The sequence below is a fragment of the Cryptomeria japonica genome, chromosome 4, assembly GCF_030272615.1.
Source record: "Cryptomeria japonica chromosome 4, Sugi_1.0, whole genome shotgun sequence".
Taxonomy (NCBI): Eukaryota; Viridiplantae; Streptophyta; class Pinopsida; order Cupressales; family Cupressaceae; genus Cryptomeria; species Cryptomeria japonica.
Genome location: NC_081408.1, coordinates 260,848,882 through 260,864,307, shown reverse-complemented (window position 1 = coordinate 260,864,307; position 15,426 = coordinate 260,848,882). Strand labels below are relative to the sequence as shown.

At 31.9% G+C, this 15,426-nt stretch overlaps 1 pseudogene; it reads left to right on the top strand.

The window, feature by feature from the left end:
* Positions 1-7,167: 7,167 nt before the first annotated feature.
* LOC131065445 (indole-3-acetic acid-amido synthetase GH3.6-like) lies at positions 7,168-8,185 on the top strand (annotated as a pseudogene).
* The last annotated feature ends 7,241 nt before the right edge of the window (positions 8,186-15,426 follow it).

The window sequence follows — 15,426 nt, the reverse complement described above, 5'->3', positions numbered from 1 at the left end:
CGAGTAAAAATCCAATCTCATAGTAGAAGAGATAGAAATGAACCCATTGAAGCAATGAATGAGGAAGATAACAAACCTAAACCAAAAGTTGTAGAAAATATATAAAGACCTTAGCTGAAAAATCCCACATAAGCCACTTGAGAATGAGAAAAAACCTTTTAGCCACATCCTTTTAACTTAGAGACAAGACCCCAACTAACCCTACTTTTGAAATCACCTCTATATGATCAACAATAGCAAAAAGCTTCACTCTAACAATAGTACTAGCCTGGTCGAAAGCTAAGAGAGAGCATGATCTTACATCACTAAAAGGCCCCAACAACATCAAGAATGAACTCCACCTCTGGGAGATGTTGGAAAGGGGTTTGGTATTGGTCCTCTCATGGAAATCCTAGACCTGCGGGAATTGGAGGTGTTGGTAGGGACCATATTGGTGTTATGCAATTCTTTTTTTTTAGTGGCAATAGGTTTTGGGATGAACAATTAGATGGAAGGTCGAGCTCTCTTATTTTCCTTACAACAGGCTCTTGACTTAAATTGGATTCATGTTATTTGTGAGTTGGATTCGTTGATTTTAGTCTCTCTCCTTGCAAATCTGTATTCTAAGAGCTCTTGTTGGCAACTTTCATCATTGGTTGCCCAAATTCGTCAGATTTCTCGTCGTTTTAGTTCTATCTCTTTTACTCATATTCCTCGGGAGTGGAATAGGGTTTCTGATTTGCTTGCCAAATGGGCATCACATGCTCCTTGTGGGTGAAGTGTCTCTAATTTGGACTCTCTTTCAATAGATAAAGTCGCTCAACTTTTAATTTTTCTTCAAAATGATGTAGGATGATGGTGCTTTATCTATGCTACTACTTCTCATTTTCATATGGACCATTTGATTATGCAAGTTTGTTAGGAGGCCTATTTGGCTCCTTCAGGTTCTTTGGGTGGTTATATCCACTATTATTTGGAAATCTCTCAACTTTGTATCTTGTACTTTGTAATTCTTCTATTTAATATATTTTTAGCTTTTTGCCAAAAGAAATTTAAAAAATGAGTAGAACTAGAGGATTACTACGATACGACCCTTTTCTTACGAGAGATGGTAACAAAGTTGATAAAAATGATACTTTCCTACCTGTTGTTTCTACGATATCTTCAAGGGTTGTGGTCCAGTATATTTGAAACACAATTTATATTTTCTTTTGATCTCATCCATGTTGGTGAACATGCACAAAATGCTTCTTATGATGGTATAAACAGAACCCTGAAATGGAATTTGATGGTTACCTTTCTCTATTTAATGAGGATTTAGTTAACTATATTTAATTGTATTATTCATTATTAAAGCTCTGGTTAGTGATAAGGTTACATCATTCCTGATGTACGGGAAGTGGTGTTTATCAAGAACTGACATATATTTTATATCTGTTATAGTTGAATGTATATATGAAGTTATGCTAAAATTTTCTATTTAATATATGCATTCAAATAAAACTAGAACAAAGGTTAGATCTTTTGGTGCCATAATAATTACTGACAAAAAGCCTTTGAATATGAGAATATTAAATAATGTAACAAAGCAATGAGATTATTAAATTGATTGCATCCAATGTGCAAGGTATATGGGTACCATACATGAAGCTATATTATTTGAATAACCACATTCAATTAAAAAGTGTTGAATTTTAAGTAAAACATTGGCATCAAAATAAGGTATAATAATTATGTTTATAGTAAAATATAAGTTGAATAATATAATGGAAGGTACAACTTTCATATGTAATTTTTTATAAATAAATATTTTAATATTTAAATATTGTTTCATTTTATCTAAAAAAACTTTAAAATATTTTTAATATCAATATTAAAAAGAAAGAGTCTTCAAACATGTAGCGTCATGGTTAAAACATTTTGTTGGTGAAGTGGCTACCAAGGTTCAAATCCTTATTAGGCCACTAAATTCGCATGCCTTGTTCTTTTGTTGGGATGTTGGGTTTGTGGGTTTGATCAAGTGAAGTGTTGGGGATGAGGCCCCTCATTTGTAACCTCACTGGTTCATAGCTCCAAGTCAAAAGTGTTTCAAGGTGTGTCATGCCAGCATCACCTGTCATGTCAAAAAGTTTACTAGGCATAGTATTTAAAAAAAGAAAATAAATTAGGAAAATAATAAATGGTAATTTGATAAAAGTAAATTTAAAATTAGTAAATATAATTTAAAATGAAATGAAATAATTTTAAGCTAAATAAAATACTTTCAATTGATATTTAATGCTGAGAGGCATTCTACAATAGCACTAAGGGGCGGAGTGAAAAGGTGTGAGTGTGTTAATGTTAACTTTTATTTTTTTAAGCAATGTAGATACAATACAATTTAAATATTTTTGTAGTAAATATAATTAAAGTGAAATAAAATAATTTTAAGGTAAATAAATACTTTCAATTGATATATAAGGGGAAAAAAACAATGTAGATACAATATACTTTAAATACTTTTGTTTGTATTAAATATAATTTAACGTGAAATAAAATAATTGTAATGTACATAAAATACTTCCAATTGATATTTCTCTACATTTCTTTAGATAGATGTATTTAAGATATCTATAACAATTAAATATTTATATTGTATTTCTATTAGTTTTATTTCATTTTAAAATTAACAAATGTAGTGAATAATTTGTTTATTTTAATTTAATTTTTTTTAAATTATTTAAAATAACTGTTAAAAGAAATTTATAAAGTTATGCATTTTAATATAACTTATTTTTATAAATATTTGTTACCAAAATACAAATATCCAGATCATAAGATACATAATTTATCAAATTATAAAAAATTATAACATATTTTCATAAACTTTTTATATAATTATAATATATAACATACATTTTAATATAACATATTTTCATAAAAAATTATATATTTAATATATAAGATTCATAATTTATCAAAATACATAGAGATATCTTAACAGACATCTATCTAACTTAAGATAAATTTGATATAAGCATTTCAAATTGAGATAAAAATCAATGTAGACAATTTCATGTTTTCTTAACAATTTATAATTATACACAATTAAATACAGTTAAATAAATAAATCCTCATAAAATAGAGGAAGGTAATCATCAAATCTGATTATGGGCTTCCTTTGTACTATTATTATAATAAACGGTTTGTGCAATGCTACCCGACATGGATAAAGATTGAAAGGAAATAAGATTTTCAAATTTAATCTTGGAGAAACAAGAGGCAAGATGACATATGTTTCATCAACATTGTTTTGGTTGCTCGTACGTACAGGGTTGACAAATAGAGCTGACGCCCATTGTGTGCAAAAAAAAAAAGGTAATAAGTATGATATTTGGAGGGTACCCTATAATATGATAAGGCTTTTTATAAGCAACATACCAAAGTAGGTAGGAATGCAATTTGAATTTTTTTTTTGTTTTTTATAATTCATAGTAACACTATTTATAATGCTTATTGACTTAAAATGTAAATACATGTATACATTCAATTTCTTATGGACAGTGCAATAAAATCAAGCATATAACTATTCTCATAAGATTGCAACAAAGACATATAATAGCTCTAGTTCTATTCAAAAATTTCTATTCTAAAATTATAAGAAATTAATCAATATTCTAAATACAAATTTTGTACACAAATGTGAAGAAAATTAGTACTTAGAATTTTTTCATTTTAAGTTAGTAATTATAATGAACCAACAAATTCATAATTTATTAGTGACCAAAGACATTATGAATGTGTTAAAGTATCTCGCTTAAGATATAAATAGATGAAATTTAAATTAATAAATATTTTGTTTTAAATTAATAGACCAAAAACAAGAACAAAAAATAAACTAAAATATTACATAGTAGAAAAGAAAAGTGTATATCATAATAATAATGTTTGTGGGTTCTATTACCTTGGATGACAATATCATTAGGTAGCAAAAATTTAGTATTTCTTTCATATGAACTAACTATATAAGACACAGTTCTCAAATAAGAAGAAATAAATGTAGTGGACATAACATCAAAATGTCTTTATCCATTCATTTGATGCACTTAATTTATCTAATATACAATACTAACCTACCAAGAAGACTATGATATAGTTGTGGATAAATAAAGGTTTATGAGATTGATATCTAATGGAATGTTGATGGATGGATAATGAGTAAGTGGTTTGATAATAAGAAAATGATTATAAGAACTTTGTCAATCTAATCTCTAGACCTCTTTATGAAGTCATTTCCCTTCAATCTTTTATTGAGTATTCTTATATGACTTTTAGTATCATTAAAAAAAAAAATCTATTGAATATATTATGATCCTTGATGTATAGGTAATTCCAAATTAGGTATGCAATGAGGTTAATTTATAATTTATTTTTAAGAATATGTTTCAATATAAATATGTAATTTCATCTCTTAGAGGAATCTTCCAAATCAATATTCAAAAATATATTATATCAAAATTTATCTTTTTCCTTTTTGTTATCTTCCCACCCAAAATTTTAATGTATTTCAATTTTATAATAAGAACCACATATAATAGATAAATATTAAACGTCTAATATTGAAATGATGAAACAAGTTTATTTCAAAATGAAAGAAATTTGTTGATTGAAAAATTCATTTCATATTTGATATATCTAGTCCTTGCAATAAGCAAGAGAGAACCAATAGATTTTTTGGCATTATCTTTTTCTTTACATTTGCAATTTTAAGTTAAGAGAAGTACAAGTTTTACTAACATTTTACCTTTTTCAAATACAAAAATAGGATGTAGAAATAGAGATGCACAAGAATAATCCTCTTTTACTATACCTACTACTAATGTGCTTGTAGAAACACAACCAAATATTAAGAGGTCTAATGTGTTTCTAAAACATTCAAAATTGTGATCATTGATGATAGACTTAACAATTTTGATAGCGACATTAATTTTTATTGTATGCTTTGTCTTAGCTTTTCATGTACCTTTTATCTTATTTGACAAAGGTGTGATTGTGACATATGTGTTACCATACATTCAACTTGGACCAAAATTTACTCAAATGGTCCAAATCATCTATCAAAATTATTATATGGGATAGTGTACATACACTTAGACTTTGTGGAATACACTTGAAGCCTTTTGTATTCAATTAGAATTGTGAATTATTTTAGTAAATATTGTTGCTCCAAATCTTTTCTAGTCTAATATAATAAATATTAATCTATTATTTTTATATTAATAACAAATTTTAGATGAATATGTTTAGATCATGATTTTATGATAGAATATAAAACATAAAAAATATTTATATTTATATAAAAATTAAAATTTATTAAGAATTATCAAATTATTTAATCCACACAAATTTAAATATATATACGTTGTTGTTAATATAGGGTATCCACACAACCTAATCTAGTGCCCATTTTGGGGCAAGTTGAGGTGAGACTAGTCCCTAAGTGCATTGGGTGATATTCAAGCTTCAGAGGCGAATCCAAGACCAATGGAAAGAAAAACCACAACCCAAACCAACTCTACTATGTGTGTGGACTACAAATTTAAATATGTTATTATTATACAAAATAGCATATAGAAATTGATGGAAAGAAAACTAATTCTATTCATCAGGCAAACATAACTAATAATAATATTGTGGCTTGATAAAGATCAACAAGATTTGGGCTTCCATATAGAAATCCTAGTTAAAGTGGAAAAGGGCACCCTTGTGGGTAAAGACATGGGTTCCTTGGCATTGGATATAGGGATCGGGGAGAAAGTGGTTAAGGAAGTCATGGATGGATAGACTAGTTTCTTCAAATGGGTGGTTGCAAAGATTTCAGGGTGGAAATGGAAGATCAATGACCTTATTGTTGAACAAAGCACCTTGAACACCCCATCATCGTACAATATGAGCAACCTGCTAGACCTCAACAAGAAGCTAGTGACAAATGTTAAGGCTATGAAGATTGATCATGAAAACAAAAATATGAACTTGGAGATGGCTATGGGTAAGATTAATGAGAAGCTGAGGGTTGTTATTGCTGTTAGAACAATTGTCATGACTAACAACATGAATGGTCTTTAGAGACTTAATGAAAAAGTGCAATCCCTCAATGTCCCCCCCTCGGCTACTCATGCTTCTCCCTCCATCTCGGTCGGTGACAAGGGCAAGGAGAAAGTGTCTATTCTGGAAGGTGATACTCAGGCCAATCAGGGTCCATTGTTTTGCACACACAACGAGGATAAAGGTAAGCGGGTGAATGCCAGTGATATGGAGGATCTTGTTGAGATTAATAGGATTTTTATTGATAAAAATGTTGAGACTCAAATGTTGAACAATATTGTTTAAATATCTGAGTTGTTTGACTGTTTTTTATGTTGTTTTGTTGCTACTGGCCTGTTGTGACTTAGCATCTACTTTATTTGTGTTGACTCGTTTTTTTTGTTTAGATTTTAGATCCCTATAAAACTTGTTTTACTCTAATAAAAATTGATAATATTGTGTTTCAAATTTAGTGGGACCACAACCCTCCTAGAAAAGAGAAACACGATAGTATATATTAACAATGTTAATTTGCTCGCTGGCAATCACAAGGCCGGCTGTATAGCTTCGGATTAGCCGAAACAAATGGAGTGAGAGTCGCAGTTAATTTCTCTTCGCTGTTGAGCGACCAGCCGACACGTGTGGCCCACCACTGCTGGAATAACTTACGCTCTGGTCCCAACGATCGATTTTGCGGCATCAAAAGTAAAGGTTTTAATCCAATCACATAAATTTATAACATCTTGGCGTTCCCTGTCTTCGCCGTGACGTGCTGTTGCGCTCCTGTTACTAACCCGCATGATTGAAATTTCATTATCGTCCATCCACCTATATATTTGTCTCTTTTAATTGGAATGATGCTGCAATATTTGGTTCCACCACGCCAATATGAAAAATGCCTCCGTTGACGTTTCTCTCTTTACTCTTTCTGGACACAGTTGTCCACCGAGTATTTTAAACGAATGGCATCTCGGTGGAATTTTGGATATGCTCTTCGATGGTTCGGAATTACGCCACGCGCTGCCCCGAATGTGGCTTTAAATGCAACCATTCGTAGGAATTGAGTCTGAAATCTAGTTTCCCTCTTTACCTGACATCCTCGTCTTCAACCAAGTCCTTTAGAATATGGGTTACTTCGGCCTCAATCTCCACCCGCTCAACAAACCGTGGGATGTGTCGTACACTATCATGCCCAATATGGGCTACTTCGAATTCCTTCCCCTTCGCCCAGACAATCACAGTGGAAAATTCGACAATTAGCCAGAGCTGGTAGAGCTCGCTGACGTCGAAGTGGGTGAAGAATATGAACTTGTGGTAACCACATACGCAGGTAAACTACCCAAAAAATAAATAAAAAGCGTTATATAATGATTATCTCGACACATTCTATACCTAAGAAGCAAAAAGCGTTATATAATGATTATAGGGTTATATAATGATTATCTCGACAATCTCTATATCAGAAACATGAAAACCGTTATATAATGATTGATTGACGTAGTTATTTTTGTACGTCTTAATAATCAGCATATTTATTTTCCCTTGCTGCGATGCAGGGCTGGATTGTTACAGAGTGGGAGACGTTCTCAGGGTAACCGGCTTCCACAATTCGGCCCCGCAGTTTCACTTTTTGTGCCGGAAAAATGTAATGTTGAGCATTGAGTCGGACAAAACTGACGAAGTTGAGCTGCAGAACGCGGTGAACAAGGCGACTGAGCATCTGGAAAGTTATGGAGATCGAGTGATCGAATACACAAGCTACGCAGACGTATCTAGTATTCCGGGGCATTACGTTCTCTTCTGGGAGCTCAACACTTCTGAAGTGCCTGGTGAGGTTTTGCAGGAGTGTTGTCTGACTGTGGAGGAGAGTTTAAATTCGGTGTACAGTCAAGGTAGAGCCGCTGACAAATCCATCGGCCCTCTGGAGATAAAAATAGTAGAAAGTGGCACATTTGATGAGTTGATGGACTATGCCCTTAGCCGAGGGGCATCTATAAATCAATACAAGGCACCCCGCTGCGTAAAGTTCGTTTCAATAGTGGAGCTCCTCAATTCGAGAGTCATAGCGTCCTATTTCAGTCCCAAGTGTGCCAAATGGACACCTGCGCGCACCAACTGGGAAATTTCTCCCAAATCTTTCTAAATCTTCATCTCGTCAGATTTATGTTCTTGTGAGCTGTTTTTAATTTACGAGTAAGTTTGATCTATAGATGAGTATGTTAAGATAGTTGCTGCTGGTAGCTGGGAGATTGTATGAGTAGTTAGAAAATAAATAAAACTGATTGTGGATAAGATATAAATAAATTTTTTATGTATTATTATTTTAAGTTATAATACAAAATCAATTTAGTTTTGTGTAGAAGGTATTATTTTATTTTATCATTTATGATTTTTACATTTTGAAAATTAGATAAAAAGAAGGCTAAAATAGTAAAGGATATATATTTTTTATTTTATATAAGAAATTTTATATGATTAAAAAATATATATTATTTTTTAAGGTAAACATAGTAAAAGATATATATATATATATATATATAGAGTTAAAATTATATAAAGAAATATTTAATTTTTGGAAGGTCAATATGGTCAATGACATTATTTCTTAGTTATGCAAAATCATAATAAGCAAATCAAATGATTTATGGAGTTATAAAAGTTCATATACTCATGATATTAGTGTTTTTATTATCTAGAATTTGATTGCTTCTCCAAATTACCAAGAAATGAATTAAAGATTTCATTGAATGTGTCGATCTAGTCATCACTTTTCAAGCCTACATGTTTTTGTTCTTGGCAAGATTTTATTCTAGTTATGACTTCATCTAAAAATCTAGTACAATTTTTAGAGAAAATTCTGACTATTATAATTATGTAAATTGGAAAGATGAAATGAAATTGATTTTATAAATCAAAGGTTTGTGAGAACTAGCAATAGAAGGAAAGATAAAATGGATATGAATACATGAAATTAAAATGCATAAGAGGAGTTGAGAAATCATGCTTTACATTCAAGATCTTAAAATAACAAAGAAATATAGGAAAAATATAAAAAATGTATGTGTAGTGTCCTAAATTGTATCCAATGCATTTATGTCACTTACGCATGGCATCCAGTGCATTAATGACAAACTCATGATCAAAACTCTACTATTTGGACATCATGGGCTTAGAAGACAAAGTGCCTCTGTATGCCTCAAAAACCCCTTTGGGCTTATCTTTGGTCGGACGCAGTTGCAACGCATGGACGTCCTCGCGTCGCGCTAACGTCGCGATAAACCTGCGGAATCTCGAATTTGGCATAGACTTGGACACTAGCCGATGCATGTCCTTTGGCTTGTGTGTTTTCCATAATGGGTCTCTGTTCCTCCTTCGAGTTTAGAAACCCTTCCTAGCTCATTTGGAGGGGTTCCCTTCTAGGGCTCTTGGCTCTTGGCTCTCATATTTTTCTCTTTCTCTCATATTGGTCTCTATATCCTCTTGGACACACTTCTACCAACATTAAGCTGCAACTATCTTGTAGAAAAATCTTACCAACAAGCACGTACCAAGGGATTCGTCACACTCGTATCTTGAACAAGAGGGGTTTGGCTACATACCTTGTCTTCTCTTTATCTTTTAGCATTGCATGCAATATACATTTTTCATATTTTGATTGTATCTATTATCTAGGTGCATTCATATTTCCAATTCACTTATCTTTACATTACATGCAATAGGGTTTTGCTTCCATTGAGAAGAGTATAGTTTATATTTGCATCTTTCCAATTTTCCAATTTACCAAGATGCCAATTTATTTTTCCAATCTATCTATCTAGCTATTCGTGGTAGTGGAAACACCTAAATAGGGGTATGACTGAGTCAAGCCCCTATACAACCCTCGACATTTTTTCTGTCTTAGTGTGTGCAGGTGGTGAACAGGTCTAGCACATCGAAAAACATGCATAAAAGCATTTATGAAACTTTCTATTCACAGACTGTATGGAAGACAACACATTGTCCTGGCGTCCATGCCCCATGTTGAAGTCCAAAACCCAAGGGCTCCTAGACTCAGATGTATATTTTGCTTTCAATCCTACACTATTCTATAAATCTAGTTTTCTGAACTTTATTGTTTTGACGTTGTAATTTGTTATTTATTTCCATATCATAGTTAGTTTAGTTGTTTGTTATCTGCTAGCTTGTCTTAGCGGCAGTCCAAAGACGTAGTGGAGGACTCATTTGTCCTCTAAGATTCATCATCTTAGAGGGGACAAATTCTCCTCCCCTGCATTTTGGTGAACCCGATGTGAATGCCTAATGTCGGATCTTTTCCTCTTAGAGGTTGATGTCTTCAATAAGGCATTCTCTAAGGATGACTTTGACATGTTGTATGAAGTTTAAGATAACTTCCTAGAAGAACCTCTTTCAAAAAGAGATGTAGAGGGAAAGTCATCCTCTACGACATCCTCTCTCAAAGGTGAAGAGTCCATGAATGTTATTCTTGTCTTTGTGGCTCTACAAAGGCCCAAGAGACCTTACATCAATGTGACTACTATAACTCCTTCTCCCAAGAAAGTTAAGACCATTAATGGGAAACGTTTCATAGGAGAAACTTTTGACTTGTCCACTAGCTTAATGCAATCCAAGCAATTGTCTCATGATACCATCACTCACACATACAATACTCGAAAGAATAAAAAATATCTTGAGAAACCATAATATTTTTTACCTCCTTCTCAGCCTATCCTTCCTAAGGCACCTTTTCCCACGGATAAGTGACCTAGTGACTAGGATCTTATCGAGAAACTTAAGGTTACTTTAGCAAAGATCTCACTTTGGGATTTACTTCAAACTGCTCTGGTGTACCAAGGTATGCTGTAGGAAGCCTTACAAAAGATCTTCCTACCTTCTTCTATGAGACCGACAGACGTGATTGCGTTGATGGATCATATTCATGCGGATTCATTGAATATTACTTTTCTATCCACATGAACTTCCACCTCCCAAAGTAAGAAGTTTACCGGATCCTCTAATGATAATTGTCCATGTAAAAGGTGTTGGTATTAGACGAACACTTGTTGATATAGGTTTTGCATTAAATGTTTGTAGTTTAGATTTGTTGCAAAGATTCAAGGTGGACCCAAATTCTTTGGCATCCTCCTCCTTATTCATTTGAGGATTTGAAAATAGAACTCTAAAATTGTAGTAGGGATAGTCATACTATCCTTATCATATAACGTGTCACTATCCCAAACCTTGTGCATGTGATGGCAGGCCCTTTGTCATATAACCTCCTTCTAGGCAGACCATGACTTCATGCTTTGGGAGTTGTTTCATCTACACTTCATGGATGATTGAAGTTTGTAGCTAATAATCAAGTTATCATAGTTAAGGCCGATCATGAGACTATGCAGTTATGTCAAATAGTGGTAGTTGGTCAATCCTATGTTGTACCTTCATTTCAAAACTATGTGTATAAAAGAATTAGTGGTGTCGATTGATTAATCAGAAAGACAATAAATTAACATACCAATGAAATATTAAATATAAAGAGTAAGTTAGTTAACTAGTTAAACACGCTAATCTTTCAAAAGGTGTCTCATTATTCTCTATCTCATAGGATTCCTTATACTATGGTTGCTCTCAAATCATTGAGCAACTGACTTTTTTAATGACAACTCCAATAATGAGTGATAATGGATTAAAATGACATATATGCAATATACACCTAAGATCTATGTAAATATGATAAGCCTACTAAGATAAAGATTAATGATGATAATGAAACTAACAAGCTATGCTAACATGATATATGCTAAATATGATAAAATGGTATACTAATATGCTTCTAAATGATTAAGATGATGATTAACAAAGAGAGGCAATGCTTGATGGAGTAGACTATAATTAAATGCATGAAAACTTGGATATGAATAATGAGAGAAATGAGGCCTATTTATAGAATAAATAGGCAATTGGATGGTTAAGATTAAGTAATCTTAATAACGGTTAGGATTGAATGATCCTCAATCTATATGATACTTTCAACCCAATCTCATGTTGACAAGTATTACCATGAGAAGGCTTGAGAGGAGATAGAAGAGGCATTAAATATCTGAAGCAACATGAGGGTTACCTTAGGAGGGTTTGGTTAGGGTTGAGTAGTGGATAAATTTTTTATGCAGAGGAAAAAGTCTTGTGCAAGGGTTAAAGGGATAACCACGATGAAAGCAATGAATGCTTGAAGAGACATGTCCATGAGTTAAAGGATTGGTTAAGTTAGAGAGAAAGTATCTAACCCAGAGTTGAGCTTGAGTTAATTATAAATGGTTATATAAGAGCCTTTAATAGTTTGGAAGAATTTAGAGGTTAACCATTTGAAGACATAAAACCTTTAATGGTTATTGAAGACTTTGAGAGTTTTTGAGAAGTGGCCTTTTTCTTAAGGAAGTGCAAATTATTATGATGGGGATTAGGGTAAATTGGAATTGATTATAAGGATATAGAAGGGGGTTTAGGCATGCAAGTGGATTTGGTAGGAGAATGCAAGTGGGAGGATTTTTAGGATTTGAATCAAATTTGATTTATTTCAATTATTGGTTGCAACTTGCATTTGATAAATTTAAATAAATATTGATTTATTTAAATGTGTGGGGGGTATTTAATTAATTTTGAAGAGGTATTTAAGCAAATAAATATGATTTATTTAATTATTTCCTTGAATGTGGAAAAGGGATAATCATTTGAAGACATAAGAAGACTCTAGAAGGAATCCATTAAAGGCTTAAATACTTTAAGGGAAATTATTAAAGGCTTGAGAAGACTCTAGAAGGAAGCTATTAAAGGCTTGAAGACTTTAAGGGTTAACTTGCAACTTGTATTTTCTTGAAAGTGCAAATGGGGGAGGGATTTTAGGAATTTAAATAAATAATTCATTTATTTAAAATAATAGTGCAACTTGCCTTTTGGATAGATATTTAAATAAATATTGATTTATTTAAATGTGGAAAGGGAATTTAATCAAATAAATATGATTTATTAAATTAATAGTATGAATTTGGCTAGATGAATTAAATCAAATAAATTGAATAATTTATTTAATTAATAGTTCAGAAAGGGGTGAATTAATTAAATATTAATTTAATTAATAATTGAAAAATAGATGATAGATTAACTAAATATAAATTTTATTAATACCTAGATGGAGGATAATTAAATAAATATAAAACATATTTAATTAGGTGGACAAAAATAGGTGTCTACATTTTGATTGAGTACATGCACACAATGCTTTACAATAATTTTGATTGAAGGTTTTGGCCACTTTAAGAAATTCTACTTCAATTTGTACAAATTATAGAAAACATGTCACATTCATACCTTTGTCAAATAATTTAGAGGAAATATGGCATGTTAAGATGCAAAAAATATCATAAAAAATTCTTCTAATTATCAAAATGATCGAGCCTCTTGTCAATAATCACAATTTTGATTTTTATAGAAACTCATAAAACCCCCTAATATTTGTTTGCATTGCTACAAGCACATTGGTAGCTAGTATGCTAAATAAATATTAATTTAGTACATCTTTATTTTTACATCTTTTTTAACCGTCCAACATTTTTATGATGGGTCATTGAATGTGAACCAAAAGGTTGAAGTTAAAATTATTGCACACATTTTAATTCAAAAATAAAAAATGATATCTCTATTGTTTCTTCCCATTTTTTCAATTTAAAAAGGTGAAATGCTTGTAGAACTTTGTATTTCTCTTAGTTAGCCTATAGTTTCAAAAATAAATGTTAATATACAAATTATACCCTAAAAATATATTATTTTTCTATCCCTTGTTGTGAGATCTAAATAGACCAATATGATATAAACTTGTGACTTAAAAAAAAACCTTGTTTTGTCAATTAATGTTGTTGCATCATTGTAGTTTTAGATCTTATATATTTATCTATGATATTTGTTTGGAAAATACTAGTAGGTAGCGCTCCTCAATATAAAATTTAAACATTTATTAAACCTTTGGATGGAGAAGATAACAAATGATGAAGTCAAATTCTACCACATGTGATGTGAGGGGAATAGGGTATTCTACAAATTATACCCTAAACATATTAAATTTATGATTAATATTTATATTTTGACATGTGAATGGTTGTCAAATTTAAGTTAAAAGGTAAAAGTTAACATTCACACATGCCATTTCACTCCACCTCTTGCTGCCATTGTAGAATGCCTCTCAGCATTAAACATACTTTAGATAATCCATTTTTAGTAATGATAATATTGACAAATTATAAGAAAAATAATTTGAAAGTTTTGCTCCAAATGCACAAGTACCTCTTGATGCATGTGCCATGATTTCAAATGGCATACACATTAATTATCTACAATACCAAGACTGCTTTTTTAGTTTTTTCTATTCTTTCCATTTCCTTTCCAAGTTGCCTAAGGTTGAAAGATTTTATTTTTGTTGATACCTACCACAATTGTTTTCAAACCTGTCACTTTCACATTGTGGCCTCTAGGTTTGCAAAGATGGAAGGACGTTTGAATCAAATTGAACCAGATTGAGTTCAAAAAGAATGGCGAGTTTTGGGGAAAGGTTGTCCAAGAAAATATAGACTCATATGTGGAGGGCATGACTGGACATGAACCCAAACTCTCTACGACCTTTTTCCAATCTAGGAACAATGACACTATGAAACTGGGAAGTATTACTTTTGAGGTTTCTGAGTAGATCATTGATGATGTTACTGGGTTGGCTCTAGATGGTGACGCCTTCCTAAAAAACCTAAGAGAAATTATAATGAGGATTTTGATCAATTTTTTCAACCCAATGAAGGGGTCTCTAAATTATAAAGTGGTTACAATCATGAAGAGCTCCCTGGTATATGGAAGGAGGTTCCCTTGCTCTTAATGAAATACTTCACACTTGATGGCAGAAAGAGGAGATTTCACCTTCGGCTCTTCCCTATGTTGAACCATCTACATCATGGTGTAAGGATGAACTTCCCTTACTAGTTTTTGTCTTCCTTGACTCAATCTATTTATAGGGTTGTTGCTAAAGGAAAACCCCCTTGCACCACAATCTTATTCATAGGTTGTATTATTTTCATTTGGACCAAAATCCCTCACATGGGATCCCTATTGGTGAAATTGGGTCCAAATTTGATCCCAATTTGTATGTTGACCTCATTGTGACTTCGTCCAATTCTATCAAAGTATCCCACTAGTGCCCTAAATTGTCCACTAGAAAAAAATCCTCCCTGCATGGCCAGATTTAGGGTCATTGACACTTCTAAAAATGACTTTATTGATGATACCTCATTTAACAAGCATAAGGAGGTAAAAATTGTTAAGGATTCCTAGATTCTGATTTCATTTCATCTG